Here is a 5,444-nt window from a genome sequence, read left to right on the forward strand (position 1 = left end):
GCACGGAAGAGCCGGCCCGCCGAGGGCCCTCTCCGACGCGACCCGAAAAGCCTCATCGATCAGGAAGGGAAAAGGGAAGAGCAGAAAGTAGCGGAGGCCCCACAGCCACGGTCCTGGGACAGCGACAGCCACGCGCGCCCTCCACCACCCCCCCGGGGGGTGTGGGACAGCAGACACGGGGCCCTGCGTGCGAGGGTGGGGGGGGGCAGCGTCTGAGGAGAGGTGCAACGCCAGCCTGAACACCGGCAGAGCCGGCCCGCCGTGAAGCCTCTCCGACGTGCCCGGGGATGCCTCATCGATCAGTAAAGGAAGCGGAGGCCCCACGGCCACGGTCCTGGGACAGCGACAGCCGCACGCGCCCTCCACCGCCCGGGGGGGGGTGGGACAGCAGACGCGGGGCCCTGCGTGCGAGCGAGAGGCTGACGTCTGCGAGACGGGCTCCGACGGCCGGAACGCCGGCAGAGCCGGCCCGTCGTGGAACCTCTCCAGCGCGCCCAGGGACGCCTCAGCGGGCGCTGACTGCGTCTGGATCGGGAGGTGGTGCCGCCACCGGCACGCGCTCTGGACAACGATTCCCTTTCATCAGGTCGATGGGAGCGGAGGAAAGGCCACGGCAGGCTCGACTCCCCCCGTCCCTCAGGCGTTCGAGAGTGCCGGCAACCGCCACCGGTCACCGGTCTTTGCCGTGCCCCGCGGGGCGCCGCTTACCCCGGGCGGGGAGGGGGAGAACCAAATGGAAGTGAGCAGCTCTGTGAAACACGAGGCGCCGCCGTCTCGTGAGTGCCATCCCTGGGCATTCGGGGCCAAGGGAAGCCACAGCAGGCCAGAAGACACCCAGCGGTCTGCATTCGGCTGCCGGCCACCGCGACCGGCTGCCCGCTCGCATTTCCACCCGCTTTGCGGGCTCCAGCTTAAGGCCGGGGAAAGAAAGGGGGGAGAGGGAGGAAAAAAAAAAAAAAAACACAGAAAAAAAAAAAAAGGGCGAGGCGGCCCCCCCCCACAGCACGCCACGCCCTTCGACCACCGCTCACAGACCTTTCCACCCAGCCCACCGGCAACCGGGTAAGGCAGGGCAGGCCAGACACCGTGGGACGCCCCACGGCTGGCTCGTGCCGGCCGAGAGAGGAGGTGGCACCACCGCCGCGCGCCTGTGCCGTCATCGGGCTCTGGGCACCGGGGAGAAAACACGGCAGGCTCGCCTGCCCCCGGCGGTCTGCATTCGGCTGCCGGCCACAGCGACCGGCTGCCCGCTCGCATTTCCACCCGCTTTGCGGGCTCCAGCTTAAGGCCGGGGAAAGAAAGGGGGGGGAGGGAGAAAAAAAAAAAAAAAACAGAAAAAAAAAAAGGGCGAGGCGGGCCCCCCCACGGCACGCCTCGCCCTTCGACCACCGCTCACAGACCTTTCCACCCAGCCCTCCGGCAACCGGGTAAGGCAGGGCAGGCCGGACACCGTGGGACGCCCCACGGCTGGCTCGTGCCGGCCGAGAGAGGAGGTGGCACCACCACCGCGCGCCTGTGCCGTCATCGGGCTCTGGGCACCGGGGAGAAGACACAGCAGGCCTGCCTCCACCTGCCAGCCACCGCTCAAAGCTCTGCCCGCCTCGCGGGCTCCAGCTTAAGGCCGGAGAAAAAGGACGAGTTGCCGCCAACATCGCCCACTCGGGTCACTGGGCCCTCCGGAACCAGGGAAAGCCACCGCAGGCTTGAAACCCCCGGCCGTCTGCCTCCAGCATACACCGGCAGTAACCTTCGCCGTCATTGGGCCAGCTCAGGAAACAGAGCAAAGGAGAAACCACCGAGGAGGGTGGGACAGCGGCGCCCACCCTTTCCCCAGCCGCGTGCGTTCGAGTGCCGGCAACCGCCGCCAGCCTTTGCCCTGCCCCGCGGGATCGGGCTCAGCACCTCACAGCAGTAGGCAACGACCACCAGAGACTGCAAGTGGCTCCGGCTCTCCGCGGCTGCCAGCAGACCTTCGGGTGCCCTGTGCTGGCTTAGCCGGGGAAGCACCGGGAGGACGACCGTGCCAAGCACTCTGGAAGGTGAGACCAACCGCCACGGAAACGGCTGAGACCGGCTGCCAAAAACCCCCGGTGTCCGGCAGAGCCGCGGGGGTGAGCAGCCGTTCGCTAGTGTTCGCCCTGGTCGCGAGACACCGCTCGCGCCTATAATACGGACAGATACGTCCCCGCCCCCGGCGAGCTCCAAGAGCGCTGCCTATGGCCACCGGGGAGGCGCACCAACCACGCTGCCTTTTACGATGGCGTAGCTGGAGGCAGCGAAAAACAGCGACCCCATCGGCAGCTCCGGGGAGGTGGCAGGGACAACAGGTCTACCTGCCAGACCCGGAACCGCCCAAGTCCCGGCGGAGCCGGGTAGACCAGAGCGCCTGCAGCGGAGCCGGGTAGACCTGAGAGCCCGCCGGGGAGCCGGGTAGACCTGAGAGCCCGCCGCGGAGCCGGGTGGACCTGAGAGCCCGCCGCGGAGCCGGGTAGACCTGATGGCCAACTGCAGAGGCAGACCTGGTGGCGTGTGAAGCAGCCAGGTAGACGTAAAGGCCCGCCGGGCCGGCCCGCTCCTACCCCCGCCACCGCCCGCCGGTCGGCCGGCTGCGGCCTGCAAGCTGCACGGGAACAGGCCCCCGCTGCCGGGCCCGCCGGCCCGTCCCCGGGGCCGCTGGCCCGTCAGGCGCCCCCCCCCGAGGCCGCTCAGCAGGCCCGGGCCCAGGCCCCGCAGTGAACGGGGGCTGCGGGCCGGGCCCGGCCGCCGCGAGGGCCCGGGCCCGGGCCGGCCCGCTCCTGCCCCCCTCCACCGCCCGGCTGCGGCCTGCAAGCTGCACGGGAACAGGCCCCCGCTGCCGGGCCCGCCGGCCCGTCAGGCGCGCCCCCCCCCCCGAGGCCGCTCAGCAGGCCCGGGCCCAGGCCCCGCAGTGAACGGGGGCTGCGGGCCGGGCCCGGCCGCCGCGAGGGCCCGGGCCCGGGCCGGGCCGGCCCGCTCCTGCCCCCGCCACCGCCCGGCTGCGGCCTGCAAGCTGCACGGGAACAGGCCCCCGCTGCCGGGCCCGCCGACCCGTCCCCGGGGCCGCTGGCCCGTCAGGCGCCCCCCCCCCCCGAGGCCGCTCAGCAGGCCCGGGCCCAGGCCCCGCAGTGAACGGGGGCTGCGGGCCGGGCCCGGCCGCCGCGAGGGCCCGGGCCCGGGCCGGGCCGGCCCGCTCCTGCCCCCCTCCACCGCCCGCCGTCGTGCCGCTGCGGCCTGCAAGCTGCACGGGAACAGGCCCCCGCTGCCGGCCCGCCGACCCGTCCCCGGGCCGCTGGCCCGTCAGGCGCCCCCCCCCCGAGGCCGCTCAGCAGGCCCGGGCCCAGGCCCCGCAGTGAACGGGGGCTGCGGGCCGGGCCCGGCCGCCGCGAGGGCCCGAACCGGGCCGGCCCGCTCCTGCCCCCGCCACCGCCCGGCTGCGGCCTGCAAGCTGCACGGGAACAGGCCCCCGCTGCCGGGCCCGCCGGCCGTCCCCGGGGCCGCTGGCCCGTCAGGCGCGCCCCCCCCCCCCCCGAGGCCGCTCAGCAGGCCCAGGCCCGGCCAGGCCCAGCCCCCAGTGAACGGCGGCTGCGGACCGGGCCCGGCCGCCGCGAGGGCCCAACCGGGCCGGCCGGCCCCCGCTCCTGCCCCCGCCACCGCCCGGCTGCGGCCTGCAAGCTGGCAGCCGCGAGGCCCGGGCCGGGCCGGCCCGCTCCTGCCCCCGGCCACCGCCCCGCTGCGGCCTGCAAGCTGCACGGGAACAGGCCCCCGCTGCCGGCCCGCCGGCCCGTCCCCGGGCCGCTGGCCCTCAGGCGCGCCCCCCCCCCCCGGGCCGCTCAGCAGCCCAGGCCCGGCCCCCAGGCCCAGCCCCGCAGTGAACGGCGGCTGCGGACCGGGCCCGGCCGCCGCGAGGGCCCGAACCGGGCCGGGCCGGCCCGCTCCTGCCCCCGCCACCGCCCGGCTGCGGCCTGCAAGCTGGCAGCCGCGAGGGCCCGGCCGGGCCGGCCCGCTCCTGCCCCCGCCACCGCCCGCTGCGGCCTGCAAGCTGCACGGGAACAGGCCCCCGCTGCCGGGCCCCGGCCGTCCGCCGCTGGCCCGTCAGGCGCGCCCCCCCCCCCGAGGCCGCTCAGCAGGCCCGCCCGCCCAGGCCCAGGCCCCGCAGTGAACGGCGGCTGCGGACCGGGCCCGGCCGCCGCGAGGGCCCGGGCCGGGCCGGCCGCTCCTGCCCCCCCCCGCCACCGCCCGGCTGCGGCCTGCAAGCTGCACGGGAACAGGCCCCCGCTGCCGGCCCGCCGGCCCGTCCCCGGCCGCTGGCCCGTCAGGCGCGCCCCCCCCCCCCCGAGGCCGCTCAGCAGGCCCAGGCCCGGGCCCAGGCCCAGCCCCGCAGTGAACGGCGGCTGCGGACCGGGCCCGGCCGCCGCGAGGCCCCGGCCGGGCCGGCCCGGCCCGCTCCTGCCCCCGCCACCGCCCGGCTGCGGCCTGCAAGCTGGCAGCCGCGAGGGCCCGGGCCGGGCCGGCCCGCTCCTGCCCCCGCCACCGCCCGCTGCGGCCTGTAAGCTGCACGGGAACAGGCCCCCGCTGCCGGGCCCGCCGGCCCGTCCCCGGGGCCGCTGGCCCGTCAGGCGCGCCCCCCCCCCCCAGGCCGCTCAGCAGGCCCAGGCCCGGGCCCAGGCCCAGGCCCCGCAGTGAACGGCGGCTGCGGACCGGGCCCGGCCGCCGCGAGGGCCCGAACCGGGCCGGGCCGGCCCGCTCCTGCCCCCGCCACCGCCCGGCTGCGGCCTGCAAGCTGGCAGCCGCGAGGGCCCGGGCCGGGCCGGCCCGCTCCTGCCCCCGCCACCGCCCGTCTGCGGCCTGTAAGCTGCACGGGAACAGGCCCCCGCTGCCGGGCCCGCCGGCCCGTCCCCGGGGCCGCTGGCCCGTCAGGCGCGCCCCCCCCCCCGAGGCCGCTCAGCAGGCCCAGGCCCGGCCCAGGCCCAGGCCCAGGCCCCGCAGTGAACGGCGGCTGCGGGCCGGCCCGGCCGCCGCGAGGGCCCGAACCGGGCCGGCCGGCCCGCTCCTGCCCCCGCCACCGCCCGGCTGCGGCCTGCAAGCTGGCAGCCGCGAGGGCCCGGCCGGCCGGCCCGCTCCTGCCCCCGCACCGCCCGTCTGCGCCTGCAAGCTGCACGGGAACAGGCCCCCGCTGCCGGGCCCGCCGGCCCGTCCCCGGGGCCGCTGGCCCGTCAGGCGCCCCCCCCCCCCCCGAGGCGCTCAGCAGGCCCAGGCCCGGGCCCAGGCCCGCCCCCGCAGTGAACGGCGGCTGCGGACCGGGCCCGGCCGCCGCGAGGGCCCGGGCCGGGCCGGCCCGCTCCTGCCCCCGCCACCGCCCGGCTGCGGCCTGCAAGCTGCACGGGAACAGGCCCCGCTGCCGGCCCGCCGGCCCGTCCCCGGGGCGC

The sequence above is a fragment of the Grus americana genome, unplaced genomic scaffold (assembly GCF_028858705.1).
Source record: "Grus americana isolate bGruAme1 unplaced genomic scaffold, bGruAme1.mat scaffold_89, whole genome shotgun sequence".
Lineage (NCBI taxonomy): Eukaryota > Metazoa > Chordata > Aves > Gruiformes > Gruidae > Grus > Grus americana.